The sequence below is a fragment of the Gracilinanus agilis genome, chromosome 3 (genome assembly GCF_016433145.1).
Source record: "Gracilinanus agilis isolate LMUSP501 chromosome 3, AgileGrace, whole genome shotgun sequence".
Lineage (NCBI taxonomy): Eukaryota > Metazoa > Chordata > Mammalia > Didelphimorphia > Didelphidae > Gracilinanus > Gracilinanus agilis.
In genome coordinates this window covers 380771924-380787514 of record NC_058132.1, presented here as the reverse complement: position 1 = coordinate 380787514, position 15591 = coordinate 380771924, and the positions used below count along the sequence as shown (strand labels likewise).

At 38.4% G+C, this 15591-nt stretch overlaps 1 protein-coding gene across 1 annotated transcript in view; it reads right to left on the bottom strand.

The window, feature by feature from the left end:
- The window catches only part of PDK3 (pyruvate dehydrogenase kinase 3), a 169945-nt gene extending 156629 nt beyond the window's left edge, over positions 1–13316 (bottom strand). Inside the window, exon 1 of the mRNA XM_044670151.1 lies at positions 13261–13316. The gene's annotated coding sequence lies outside the window, so the exon portion shown is untranslated. The remainder of the gene's footprint in view (positions 1–13260) is intronic.
- Between the last annotated feature and the right edge of the window lie 2275 nt (positions 13317–15591).

Here is a 15591-nt window from a genome sequence, read left to right as displayed (position 1 = left end):
TCCTTCCTTCCTTCCTTCCTTCCTTCCTTCCTTCCTTCCTTCCTTCCTTCCTATTTCTCTGCTATTTATAATTGTGCATGTTTCCCCATCCTTAAAAATCTATCATTTCTTTTCAAGCTATTATTCTATATATTTTCTTCCTTTTACAATCCAATTCTTAGAAGGAAAAAGAGATATAACCACTATAGCCATTTCCTCACTTCCCATTCATTTCTCAAACTCTATTACTCAACTAAAACTGCTCCCTCCAAAGTTAACAACAATTTCTTAATTGATTTATCCAAAGATGAATGTATGGCATATCTCTAGTTCTCTCATTGTCCTGGTGTCTTCCTCTGTAAAAAGACCAAGTTCTCAAAGTCCTTTCTCAAGTGTGGTACCCAGAACTAGGAAGTTGCAAGGAGGGAAATTTTTACTTAGCATAAGGAAAAATTTCCCAACAACTAAAGCTGCCTAAAAATGGTATGATAGTGAGTTCTTCATCACTGGAGGACTTTTGTGGAGTGGAGGTGATCACTTTAGTGGAACCATTAAATTGCTGAGGTCCTTTCTAATGCTGAAAGTTGTAAGATACAATGCCTTTAAGGTACAATGCACAGACCGTAACAAAGGACAGTTTTTAAGTAAAACAAACACATATGTTCCAAGGGTAGAAAATTTTGTATTTTAAGGAATGTAGAAATTTGTTGCAATAAGTTATGTCTCACTGGCAAGAGTGAATAGCAATGCACCTATTTAGGAGATAAAATTAGGTTCACATTTTTATTCTGAGTGATAGAGAAGGATTGGCAATTTTTAGACATTCCTTAGGCTTCTCTCTCTCTCCTTCTCTCTTTGTCTCTCTCTCTTCTCTCTCTCCTCTCCTCTTCTCTCTCTCTGTCTGTCTGTCTCTGTCTCTGTCTCTGTCTCCATCTCTCTCTCTCTCTCTGTCTCTGTCTCTGTCTCTGTCTCTGTCTCTGTCTCTCTCTCTTTCTCTGTCTCTCTCTGTCTCTCTCTCTTTCTCTGTCTCTCTCTCTGTCTCTCTGTCTCTCTGTCTCTCTGTCTCTCTGTCTCTCTCTCTCTCTCTCTGTCTCTCTGTCTCTCTCTCTCTCTCTCTCTCTCTGTCTGTCTGTCTCTCTCTCTCTCTCTCTCTCTCTCTCTCTCTCTCTCTCTCTCTCTCTTTCTCTCCCAGAAATCATCTGATCCACATTTTTTAGCTTTGCCTCTTGAAACTCTTTGGTCTGTCCTGGGGCCCTTTGTAATGCTGCCTCACTCCATTGCTGACCTCTACTCTAACACCATCCTCATTTGATGCTCTCACTCTCCCAAATCTCTATGCACTGATTCTCTTCTGTCTACTGTTGTTGGGCTTTGGGACTGTCGTTTGCTAAAGTGTTGGGCCTGGAGTCAGGAAGACTTCTCTTTCTGAGTTCAAAACCAGTCTTGGACACACTTACTAGCTGTGTGACCCTGGGCAAGTTACTTAGGCCTGTTTGTCTCAATTTCCTCATCTGTTAAATGATCTGGAAAAGGGAATGACAAATGGCTGTATTATCTCTGTCAAGAAAATCTCAAATGGGGTCACAAAGAGTCAGACATGAACTGAAATGTTTGAACAACAACAAAGTGAAAGTCCCACCTTGATGATGTCTTCTGATGTCTGGTTGCCAGCACACCAATGCTTTTGGCACATGTCCCTGCCCTCTTAGAGTAAGACCAATCAGCTTACCTCCTTCATAAACTATGCCTTTAACTTTCCCTTACTTCTGTCTGCACCACAAAAGGGCTGCTCAGACTTTCTTCTCTGCAGAGTCTCTATCCTTGAATCATAGGGAGTTTTGGAAAAGTGAGTTCCTTTGACCTTGGTCTGCTTCAGGATGCAAACATTCTCCACTAGCTACCTTCCAACACACATCGTGGTCCATACCTCCTACTAAGTTGGTAATTATTCTCTTTTTTAAAGAAATTAAATTTTTATTGGTATTCATCTTCATTTTTGAAAATATCCAGAAAACCATTCCTTGTTACAAAATGTAACAAAAAATTCGGCAGAAAGAATAAAAGCAACTGGGTAGCTCAGTGGATTGAGAGCAAGGCCTAGAGGCAGGAGGTCCTAGGTTCAAATCCGGCCTCAGACACTTCCCAGCTGTGTGACCCTGGGCAAGTCACTTGACCCCCATTGCCTACCCATACCAATCTTCCACCTATAAGTCAATACACAGAAGTTAAGGGTTTAAAATAAAAAAAAAAAGAATAAAAGCAATTCAGTAGAACTAAAAATGATAAATTATTGAATTTATTAATATATGCAATGCTTTCTATTCATAGTCCTTTGGCTATGCAAAGAAGGAGAGGAGGGACAATTTTTCCTCTCTTTACAGTCTTAGGTTTTTCATAGTTCATTCCATTCTATATAGTTGTAGTCATCAATTATATTATTTTCCTGATCTTCCTACTTTACTTTGGGTCAGTTCATTAAGTCTTCTTATGCTTCTCCATACTTATTATTTCCTACAGTATAATAATTTTCCATTACCTTCACATACTACTATTTGTTTAGCTATTCACCAGTCAATTGTTACCTACTCTGTTTCCAGTTCTTTGCTATTTCAAAAAAGTGTTGCAATAGTTGGGAATATGGAAACTTTCTGTTTTGACTTCTTCAGGATATATCTATAACTATAAAACAACAACAATAAAATAGCTGGTATTTACATAATTCCTACTATGTGCCAAGTACTTTACAAATATCATTTCATTTGATACTCACAAGAATTCTAGGCGATAAATGCTATTATTATCCTCATTTTAAAGTTGAAGTAATTGAAGAAAGCAGAGGTTAAGTGATTACCTAAAGTCATAGAGTGTCTGAGACCAGATTTGAACTCAGGTCTGTGTGAAGTCCAGGCTCAACATTCAATTCACTGTGCCACTTAATTACCTAGTATAATACAGCATTCTAGGTGCCTGTTCATGCCTAGCAATGGGATGTCTAAATCAAAGGGTATGGAAATTTTTGTCATTTTTTTTCAGCAATGACTGAACCAATTCACAGAACTCGTAGCATTACATTAGGGGCCCTGTTTTTTTCTCTTCCTGCCTCTTCTACCTTAAGTCATTTTTGTCAGTTTGCTGGATATGAGATGAAATCTCAGAATTATTTTGATTTGGCAGTTCTCTTTGGATAGATTTGTAACATTCTTTATTATGGCAGATAATAGTTCTTTCTTCTTTTTAGAATTATTCAGATTCTTTGATCAATTATACATGTGGGAATAGCTCTTTGTCTTGTGTATTTATGTTAATTCCCTATGTTTCTTAAATATAAGACTCTTCTGAGAGATATTTTATACATACATTTTCCCCTACTTACCTCTTCCCTTCTTTCATTTCTTATCCTAGTTTAATCTCTTTTGTTAAGTGTAATATTTTTTGTGTGCCCTTTCAATTCCCATCATGCTTGGGGTATCTAGAGCCTGGCCACATAAGTAATCTGAAGCTTTATTAAGGTCCAAGAAACACTAGAGACACTAGGGGAAGGGGCAAAAGTTGATAGGAAGAGTCATTTAACCCCCATTGCTTAGCTCTTCTGCCTTGGAACCAATATACAGTATTGATTCTAAGATGGAAGGTAAGGCTTTTTTAAAAAGACATATAAGAGAGGAGAAGGTAGATATAAGAGAAGCACAAATTAGTAGGGCAGTGTTTATAAATGCCTTACTAAATTTAATATAGATTTTTAAAAAGCTGTGTGTAATAGAGATTCACAGTCACATATATAATGGGACTTTGCTGCATGCTCAGATCATTTAAGATGCAAGCACCCAAATGGGAGACTCCAGGACCTGTTTCTGGTAGCAGACATTCCACATACCCTACCCCACAGATGAGAGCTTCCTCTTTCCATTGGCTACATAGCTGGATTTGGCTTGTTTTTAAATCTACCTGATTGAGACACAGCCTTTTCCAGTAGTATCCAGTGGTGAAGATCTCATTTACTCATAAATAGGGACTTTGTGCTTTAAACTGGTTGGGGAAGGGCCACCCTCCCATTCCCCATAGTCTCTGTGACTCTGAGAGAGGGTTTTTGGAGTCCTGGTCTTCTTTAGTTTGACCTTTCCAGTTCTATCTGTAAGGAATGGAATCCTAGACTGTGGATCTCAGGCCACTGGAATTCCAAGTCAGATGGTGTGACCAGCCCAGAAGGGAAGCTTCAAAAAGCCAGGGTGCCATATTTGTAGCTGCGCTCTTTGTGGTGGCAAAAAATTGGAAATTGAGGGGATGTCGTTCGATTGGGAAATGGCTGAACAAATTGTTGTATCTGCTGGTGATGGAATACTATTGTGCTCAAAGGAATAATGAACTGGAGGAATTCCATGTGAACTGGAATGACCTCCAGGAATTGATGCAGAGTGAAAGGAGCAGAGCCAGAAGAACATCATACACAGAGACGGATACAATGTGGTAAAATCGAATGTAACGGACTTCTCTACTAGCAGCAATACAATGACTTCTCTACCAGCAGCAATACAATACAATGTAACGGACTTCTCTACTAGCAGCAATACAATAATGAGGGAATTATGAGAAAGATACTATCTACATCCAGAGAAAGAACTGTGGAAGTAGAAACCCAGAAGAAAAATAACTGCTTGTTCACATGGGTCAATGGGGATATAACTGGGGATGCAGATTCTAAATGATCACTCTAGAGAAGTAATAATATGGAAACAGGTCTTGATCAATGACACATATAAAACCCAGTGGAATTTCGCATTTGCTATGGGTGGGAGTTGGGAGGAGGGGTGCAAAAGAACATGAATCATGTAACCATGGAAAAATATTCTAAATAAAAGGAAGAAAGAAAAAAAGAAAGGAAGGAAGGAAGGAAGGAAGAAACTTAATTTTTAAAAAAAGCCAGGGTACCAGGAGGCAAGCCCAGGGGATGCTTTGTACCTCAAACTTTGGTGGGACTGATGCAAAAGGAACTGAGTTAAGCTGTGAATCTAATCCTCTCTCCTTCCCCTTCCACTAAGGTGCTAGGTGTTGGGGAGAAATATTTGTATATTTCTTCTTGCTATACCTTTGAATTAAGCAATCCTTTGTAAAAGTAAATCTTATAAAAATCACTTGCTAAGTGATTAAATAGAACTTGTTGTTTTAATTGCCAAAACCTGGGTGTAACACAATCAGTGCAAGCTTGAGCCAGTGACAGAATGAAATATACTTCTCTATCCTCATACGGGGTCTAGAGAACTCTGAGAGGGCAGAGGTAAAATGTAACACCTCTGGTCGTTAGGCAGTGGGGAGCCAAAACATTCATTATTACATAAAGATGCAGGCTGTTCATTCTACATAGCCAATGGAAAAAGGCTTCTCCAATCTAGTTGTAGACCATCTGCAAATGTTTTCTCCAAGAAGCATGTCCCTGGAGTTTCCCATGTGGGGTACCTCCATCTTAGGTGATCTGGGCATTTGCCAAAGTGCCTATTACATGTGGAATTATCTTTTTAAAATTTCCTGATCCCTTTATAATGAAATGTTTGTGTTTCTTAATGTGTAGCAAATCAAATTAATAAAAATTATTTAAAAAAAAAGATGTCTAAGTCAAGACATGTGAAAATCAAAGCGCATCTTCATTATAACAGAGAAATTTGCTATGTAACTTCACTTAGAAGATTAAGAACTGTGAAGGAAATTTTAGCTCATCTCCATTCCTTAAACCTTTTCATCTTTTCTCTGATCTCTCTTCTAATCACAGAATAAGAAATATCTGCATCATTCATTACTAAGACTGATCTCTCTTTTGAGTCTCTAAATCCATTCCTTCCTACCTCCTCTAAGATCTTACTCCAGAAAATCTGTCAAGTATTTATAACCTCTTCTTTCCCACTGATTTACTATCTGTTTACAAAGATGCTTGGGTCCCAGTCTCAAAAAAAATCTTATCTTGATATTTAAAGGCAGCTGGTGGTAGTGAAATGAAACTGGTCAAAGGAGGAATGAACTTGAAACCTAGGATATTTGAGGGTACCCAAGATAGAATGGCAGGAATTAGAATAGAGATATCTGTGAACTTGAGAAAAGGGAGGAGAATGGCCTAAGGCTTAGAGATAGCTATAAGGATCTAGTTTTGTAGGTCAGATGGAAGAATACTCAAGGTTGAGAAGTTGCTGAGTAATAGATGGTGTCTAAGGGATGGCCTAGATGAGTCGGTGAGAAAGGAAAAGATTGAATAAATGAATGAGTGAATAAAAAAATATTTATTAAACATTTATTAAGTGCCAAACACTAGGTTAAGTGCTGGGAATACTAATTTAAAAATCCAGAACTCGAGGATTTCATATCTTAGTCGAAAGAGATTATTAAAGAAATTAAAGAAAAAGAAAGAAACTTATTAAAGAAAATTCTGTTGCAGGCCAGATGGAAAATTCCAAAACTCTTAAGGATCATAGAAAAAGAGAAAGCACCTATATGTTCAAAAAGAATTTCTTTTTGTGGTGTCAACTGGAAATCAAGGGGAAGCTCATCAATTGGAGAATGGCTGAACAAATTAGAATATATTGTGATAGAATACTTTTGTGCTCATTAGAAATGATAAAGGGGGATATTTTCAGAAAATTATGGCAAGAACCATGTGATCTGTAGATTTTAAAATTAATATTCAGTATCCCCAAAGTATAATATTTATAAAGATTTATTCATATTTAACTAGAGAGCTAGAGAAAAGACAGAGCACTCACCAAAACCCACTCATGTGGAAGAGAAAGCAAGAAAGGCATTAACCCAAACTTAAATACAATAATGTAAAGGACCCAGGTAAACGAACAGGGAAAAAAGAAACCTTGGGATGAGGGGAGAATTTTGGAAGATGAAGTCCAAAGGATATAAAATTTCCACTTATATAGATCTGATGCAAAATTAAATGAGAAGAACCAGGATATCATTATGCACAGAAGCAGCAATGTGGTAATTATGATCAATTGTAAAAGGGTTGGCTACTTCGGTCAATACAATGTTCCAAAATAATTCCAAAGGATTCATGATGAAAAAAGAGAAAACTGATGAACTGTGAATGCAAAATATTTAATTTTCTCACCATTTTTCTTGCTTTTTAAGAAAATATAGCTAATATAGAGATATATTTTTCATGATTTCACACATATAGTTAATATTACATTGCTTTTCTTCTCAGTGGGTACTGGAGGGGGTGAGAGGGAGAGAGAATTTGGAACTCAAAATTTAAGAAGAAAAGAATGCTAAATATAATTAAATATTATACTTATTTATATATAATTAAATATTATATTTATATGCAATACATAAATATTGAATGTAAATGTTAAATATTACATATAAATAAATAAAATAATGAATCGAAATATTTTTTAGAAGAAAAGAAATGAAATTGCCTTGGAAATCAGATTTTTTGAAGGCCTGACTGAATTCACACTCACTGCTTTCTTTTTTCCCTCATTCTAAGATGATTAGAACACACTCAGAATATAGCCTGCAGTGTGCAGTCTGGTGTCTACAGCACTGGTTCTAGTTGCTAAAGTTTAGTGTTTTGAAGCTCTGATTCTGGACAGAATCTAGGAGATGAGAAATCTGTAGTCTAAATATTCAATAATCACGGAAGACTGAGGTATTGTTGCTGAGTGGGTGAGGAAGACCTTTGCTTTGGCAACAGGAAATGAAGCTGCCAATTCTACCCTTCCTGGGGTAGAGTTTCTTGGAGGCTTATCAAAGCTTCAGAGCTATTCTTTTGGCAAAGACCCATTGGCAGGAGACATTATGGAAATTGAAAGAATAAAAGGAAAGGGGCTATGGGAATGTTTATCCTCAGCTTCTGAGAGATTCAGCAAGATGGGCTGAACTTTGCTGCTGGAATCTTGAGGTTGGGTAAAGGTGAATGGAATTCAGTCACCCTAGCTGGGTGGCTCAGTGGATTGAGAGCCAGGCCTAGAGACTGGAGGTCCTAGGTTCAAGTCCGGTCTCGGACACTTCCAGCTGTGTGACCTTGGGCAAGTCACTTGACCCCTATTGCCCACCCTTACCACTCCTGGGCCAAGGACGGTCCCTAGCCCGGATGAAAAAGGAGGAGGGTTGGGCGTGGGGCTAGCAACCCCACCCTGTAAAAACTACATCTGCTAAAGAAACTGCAACCTAAAGTAGGGGCAGCTGGGCTAGCTCAGTGGATTTAAAGCCAGGCCTAGAGACGAAAGGTCCTAGGTTCAAATTCGGGCTCAGACACTTCCCAGCTGGGTGACCCTGAGCGACTGTGTGACCCATTGCCTACTGGTTGTGGCCCTATGCTCCTAGAATGGAGTCCCAGGATAAACAAAACAAAACAAAACAAAACAAACTCAACTTAGAGACCTTCTCACTGGGATGGGGCAAATTTATGGTTAAACATCTTCCAGCCAGCTGACTGTAAGAGGTCTTGTTGCTTAGGCTTCTGTGAAACCTCTTTGACAAATAAAATGAAGACTTTAAGGGAAGAATGGATTTGCCTCATTCTTTCCCTACTCACCCAGATCCTTAAGAAGTTTATAATTTGCACTTGTCTTTCTACCTCAAACTGATTTTTATATATACCATGTGTATAATAGAGCTCGGACCAATGGGTCCTAGAAGCATGCAAATATGGTGGTCTTGCTTCTAGAAATATGCAATGAAGAGGCCCTGCTCTCCACATGCACAAGAATTTTATGATTTCTTTCTAGTACACTTATTTTATGGGTTCTGACTGAACTATTGAGCAAGAACTGGGAGCATAAAACAAAGACTTCTACAGAGGTAATTTGGCACTTTTTATATACATGCATCCAGACTTAAGCAGAAGAGCTGTTGTGGACCTCTGTGGGGTAGAGTCCTCCGGATTTCTGTCACCTAAGAGCTGGCATGAAGATGAATCATGGTCCTCCTTTTGCTGAGAATGGTGGCACCAGTGACAGTAGCCTGTACTTTCCACCTGCGTCTATGTGGAGCCCTGAACACATAATCATACTGTTACTTCCATCCCACCGTGTCTATTTTTTTCTCTTTAGGTGAAGGAGTGTTAGAGATGGGGCAGGTTAGGCTGTGTCCCCGTGAGCTTCAAAGGGTTGGGAGAGCCTATCTGGAATCTGAGAGATGGGTTCCCTGCCAGATCTTGCAGATAGACAAGCCCTGTCTACTAGAACACTTTTATGGAACAACAAATGAACAAAGGAGCAGAAAACTGACTCTCTAACCAAGACTCAGGGTCCTATAAGCAAAGAAATAATTTGTCCATCAACCCTGCCAAATTCAGAAGTGAATTTATTTGGAAGGGAAGACGCCATATTTTTAAAAATGGCTTTAAGTTTGAGCCCACTCTCTCTAAGGACTGAGGTAGTAGAGGGAAGAATGTGCCCTTGGTTTCAGAGAGAAGCATTTATACCTCTATTCTTCTTGTATCTTCTTTTTTTTTTTTTAAACCCTTGTACTTCAGTGTATTGTCTCATAGGTGGAAGAGTGGTAAGGGTGGGCAATGGGGGTCAAGTGACTTGCCCAGGGTCACACAGCTGGGAAGTGACTGAGGCCGGGTTTGAACCTAGGACCTCCTGTCTCTAGGCCTGACTCTCACTCCACTGAGCTACCCAGCTGCCCCCTCTTCTTGTATCTTCTTAATAAATATTTTTTTGTAAAAGCTCATTGATGTTAACTGGTTAAAGGATGCTGGAGTGCTAACAATTACTGATTATTGCTAATCTCTTTAATTAAGGAGTATACATTGGAATGGGATTTGAGCTCAAAATTTAAAGGGATGGATCTCATAACCCCTCGAGTACTTTTCAAGCCCTGATGGCAGAGATGTAGCCAGCTTCCTCGGTAAGAGTGGGAATTGGGATAAGTATCCCCAGATCATGTAAAGGCTATGCAAGTCTGCTATACATTTCACATCTAGGAATTCCAGGCAAGTTTTCACATGTATTTAGGGGGATGCACATAAACTAAATGATCCCAAATGACAAATTGTTGCCAGTATTTTCTTTTTCTGGTTACCTGTGACTGGTTAATAATGAAAATGAAAGTCTTCAGTAGCCAGATATTCAATAGCCTGTTGCCTATTTTTGGTGAATGTGGTATAGAGTCTAGAAGATATTGTTTTAGCTGAAATTAGGATAGATCTGGTACCATTAGACAGAAATCTAATTGTGTATTTGAGCGACATATTTACAGTTATTGAGGTGGGGGAGAGGAATGAAGATTAGGTTTAGCTATTTGAATCAAGAGCTAGGCAATTTTTAGTCCTGAGAAGTTTTTATTCTGTGTCCCCCCTCTTTTGAAAGGAACTATCTATCTTAAGTTATTTTCAAAGTCCAAAGACTGATAACAGCTTATAACATGTAAATTATAGCATATATAGCATTTGGCAGGGAGATGGACTAGCCATGCCAAGTATTCCATTGCTCATTCATTCCATGTGGTTATGTAACAATGACAACAAAAAAAAAGCCAAATGCTGCATCATGTGGGTGTGTGAGAAAGGACTGGGTGAACAACTCCACACAAGCCCCTGCTGTCTTATGATCTGGCTGTGGGGAGAGGGGAAATGTCTGGATGTTTTCAATAATCTTCCTGAGGTCCTGGCATCAGATTTGGGACTAGATTTAAAGTTCACCTCCTCGAATCAGGAGCTTTTTGGCAGGCCTCAGTTTGATCATTTATAAAATAAGGGTGTTGAACTAGATGGTCTATTCTATGTCTAGGGATGGAGGGAAACACCTGCATGCCCTATCTGCCTGGGTGTAACTGTATCCCAGGGCAGCACACAGGTAGCTGACTGCTTCAGAGCATTCTCTGGCTTAGCCAGTCCTTAGAGCTATTGATTCTGGGTACTTGAAATTTCTAACTTGCCACTGAACATCATTCCCTTGGCAGCTATTACTTCAATTTGTCTTGATGCCAATGGCCTTGGGCTTTCAGCCTCTGCACCTTTGGATTTATTTACCTAGTCTTAGAGTCTTCCTCTCACTTTATCAGCATCTTTGCCTTCTTCCATCTCCTTCCCACACAGTGACACCCTAGAGAGCAATACATTGTTTGACTCTGGTTATAAGATATAACATTATCACAGTATATTGCAATAATTTAATGTACTTTGAGATTCTTATCATAATACTAGGGCAATATCCTGAAGAATCATTTACTTTAAAGCCCAAGTCCTCTTCTAGACTGATTGGAACTTCTGGGGTATTTGTGAAGAGTATACACAACCAAGGAATATTGAATTGAATGGGCATAGGGTAAATTCTCAACATTGCTTAAACTAGACCTTCAATAATGGAGTGTTCTGGTTAGGTACTACGAGTTTACTTGGACAGGAATCTAGCTAAATATTTGGTTTTTAATATGGAGGCTAAGTTGCCCAAATAAATAAATAGGTTTGCAGCATATTAGCAGTAATGACTGTGTGTGAGAAGTGTTATAAAATATATTGTGTGGACCAGAAAAGGACATCGATTGATCATATAGCAAGAGTGAAGGATAGCAATTTTAAAAAAACACATTTTTATTTGGAGCCCAACACCAAATAGAATGGGGATTTCTACATACATAATAAAACAAAAAAGATAATTTTACACTAAACTGCAGTTATCTGTTATGTGAAACTTGCTTTTCTTTTAAATTATCTAAGATCAGTCTATAGCTTTCAAAATTATTTGCTGTTTGGCTTTTTTTCTCTTCTATAAAAAAGATCCTTTCATTACCTATTCCTTCTCTTCTCTCTCTCCTTTCTTTCCTTTTTTTCTTTCCTCCTTCCTTCTTGCCTTTCTTTCTGCCTTTCATCGTGCCCTCCCAATCCTATCCATTTTTAATCTTCTACTCTCCCATACTGAGAGGAAAAAAAAGGTCATATAATATAAAAGGTCATTATTATATATCATGAGGTAGCTAGGATGCATCATTATCAGTCATCTGGAATTGAATTTGGTGACTAAAACCATTAGAGTTCTTAAGTCTTTCAAAGCTGTTGTCTTCATAATGTCATTATTGTATAAGTAGTGGTGTTCCCTTCACAAGCATTGGTTCATATAAGTCTTCCCAGGTTTCTCTGTGAAGTAAAAAGAGTTTCTTTTTTTCTTTTCTCATTTATTTCATCGTTTCTTTTGACACAATATTCCTTTACATCTATATACCACAATTTGGTTAGTTGTTATCCTATAGATGGGTGAAGGATAACACTGGAAGCTTGAGTAGAGTATTAGTATTAACAAAATGCATTAAAAGAACCAGATAAACAACTATCATAAATTAGAATCACTGAGGTGGAGGTGTGAGATGATTATAATCTGCACTGTGCCCCCATGTTCAAAAAATCAGTGGTGTTCTTGAATTTTACATCTCCCTCATTCTTCTTTCCAATCAGTTGCCAAATATTGATGTTTGTGTCTCTGAAATATCTCTGATTTCATCCCTTTTTCTCCTACATATCCACAATTCTAGGGTGATGGCAAAAAATTGCTGTTTTCTCTTTCCACCCTCCCCTCATTCTCTATTCTCTGTGAAACCAGTTTGCTTTCTGAGCAGAGTATGGCACCAAATTACAGTGCAGGCTGCAAAATTACTACCCTCAGTTTCCTTCTTTGCCTGTGTTTCTTAAAACAGGTTCTATCTGATGATTGTATAAATATTATACAGGAACCAACCACTGCTTTGAAGTCTCACAGAATTTCATATTGTCCACTCTAGGATCCACTGCCATGTATTACCCCATCTAAGCCTCCACTAATGTCTCTTTGTGGAGAACTAGATTCCTCCACACATTGGCCTGAATGTCAGGATTCTTATCTGACTACTTCAAGGAACAGACATTTGATTTGTTCGGGGATTCTCTCAAAATTCCTAGACTGGTTGGGATCTCTTCCTCTTATTTTTAATTATCTTAGGCTTAATACCTACCATTGACACTAATGAGGACTCATACTTACTCACTTCTTGTTAGTACCACTATAATCCCTAGCTGAGCATCCCTATAGATGTTGTTTATACAATCTTGACAATCTTACCTAAAGTTAACAAAATATGGACATCATCAGCACTCAATATTTTTAAAGTTCCAATACACTACATGAGACAAAGGATTACCACATTCCTCCTCCAGAGGGAGGAATGCCCTCCCCCCACCACATCATCTGGGTACCACCCCTACCACATCTTGCATGACCTGAATTTCCTTGTTGCTCAGTATTCTGCACAAACAGATCCTTAGAATTTGTTGAATATTTGTTCAGGAAGTAGAACTGTGTTTACCTGAAAGTCAGTGACTATTCCAGGGGAAGCTATTCCAAAGAACTCTGAGCACTCTTCTTTTTTCTTTTTCTTTTTTCAAACTCTGTAGGAGTGAAGAATATTTCAGATGAATCATCCAGATGACTCTGCAAATCTCTCTTGTCTAATTTAATTTAGATAGCTGAAATAATTCTTAGTGTTGGTATGCATGGTAATAAGTCAAGATTGATTTTTTAAGGGATGGTGAGAAAGGGAGAAAAATGTCAGCAATGGCTATAGATTTTTTTTAACCCTTCCATATTTAGACCTATGAATCTGTAATTTCTCTGGTGTAGAGAACTCCCATGGAGAAAGTCCCTCTACCAGTGCAGAACATCATCTAGTCAGCCACTTATGGTCTTAGGACAGTAGTTATTACCCTTTTTGCATGTGTAACCTGAGTTCCAAAGCCCACTGGGATAGAACTCTCTCTTCATTGGTCCAGATCAATGCCCTGCAACTGTGTGAAGGGAAGGTAGAGCAGAGGAGAATGGAAGAAAAGAATCAGTGTCTTGAGTCTCTTCAGGTCTCTGCTGGTTTGGAGCACTTTGGCTTCCCGCTTCTAGAAAGAATAATTGGATACTGTTGGATACTGTTGGATAATACCAACAGTACTTCAGGTTGATGAAGGAAAAGACGATGGGAAGAAGCCAACATGAGAGAAGCTGGCAGTCTCTGTCATGCTCCTATCCCTAGCTTGTTACACTAGAAGTTTGGGGGAACTTTCCCTTGAATGACTTATAGGATTCTCTCTCTCTCTCTCTCTCTCTCTCTCTCTCTCTCTCTCTCTCTCTCTCTCTCTCTCTCTCTCTCTCTCTCTCCCTTTGCTTCTCCTTTTGTATGTCCCTTTCTATGTCTATCTGTCTCCCCTTCCCCTCTCACTGTGTCTTTGTCTCTATCACCTTAACTCCACCCTGTCCCTCAGGAAAGTATAAGGCATTGATGAGAGACCAATGAGACTCTCATACCAACGGGCTTTGGGATTTAAGTTATATTCATTTAAATGTTTAAACATAATTTAAAAAAAGTTTTTATAGATGATGAACAACTGTGAATGATTCAGCTACTCTTAGCAACACAATGAGCCAAGAGAATTCCAAAGGACTCAATGAAAAATGCTGTCCACTTCCAGAGAAAGAACTGATGGAGTTTGAATGAAGATCAAGGTATACAATTTTCCACTTTATTTTCCTCATAGTCTTTTTGTCTCCTTCTACAACATGAAACATATGGAAATATGTTTTGTATGATAGCACATATATAATCAATATCAAATTGCTTACTGGCTCAGAGATGGAGGAAGAGAGAGGCAGAGAATCTGGAACTCAAATTGTTAGAAAATGAATGCCAAAAATTGTTTTTACATGTAATTGGGGGGAAATGAAACATTACTGAAGAAAAAATATTTTGATAACTATTTCAATATAATTGGACACCAAGAAGATTAAGAACTTCTGACCTAAAAAGGTGCAAAGGCATTGATAGGTTAAGTGATTTATTTACCTGGAGTCACATAACCAGTAAGTATCAGAGACAGTACTTGAATCCAGATGTTACTAATTTTTAAAAGAATCCTTACCTTCTGTCTTAAAATTGATACTAAATATTAGTTAAAAAGTAGAAGAACAGTAGGGCCAGGTAATTGGAATTAAGTGAATTGCCCAGGGTTATGCAATTAGGAAGTGTGTGAGGCTAGATTTGAACCCAGGAATATCCTGTCTCCAGATCTGGCTCTCTATCTACTGAGCCACCTCAGCACCCTCAGGTCTTCCTAATTTTGAGGACAGCTCTCTAGCCCCCATGCTATTCTGCTCAAATGCTTAGCAATTGTTTGTGTAACTCATTATTGTTTTCAAGTATATTAAATTCCAATCAGTGCAGTACGATTTTGATATCACCACAGTCATCTCTGGAGAAATGGTACATTGTCAAAACAGCATCAGGGAAGCCCACAAAGAAAGAGAAAAAACCCACATCAGCTTGAGATATACTAGCAGAAACATTACTAAGCAGATGAGACTTAGAACATTGTGCTCAGCTTATGATAAAGTTGGACAACATAACCACCCACTACAGAGAAGCAAGAGGGATTTTAGAGTTAAAATCTATGGGATTCCTTAAACATAATAAGTCACAGATGGATCCTAGCATATGGGGAAATCAGGAAAGTTTTCATATATAAAACAGCATTTGAGAAGAGTTTTAGAGGAAACACAGGATTCTAAAAGAAGTAAGGAGAGATTGCATTCCAGCTATGGGGGACAGCAAGGATAGAGGCACCAAGCCAGAAGATGGAATGTTGAGTTAGAGAAA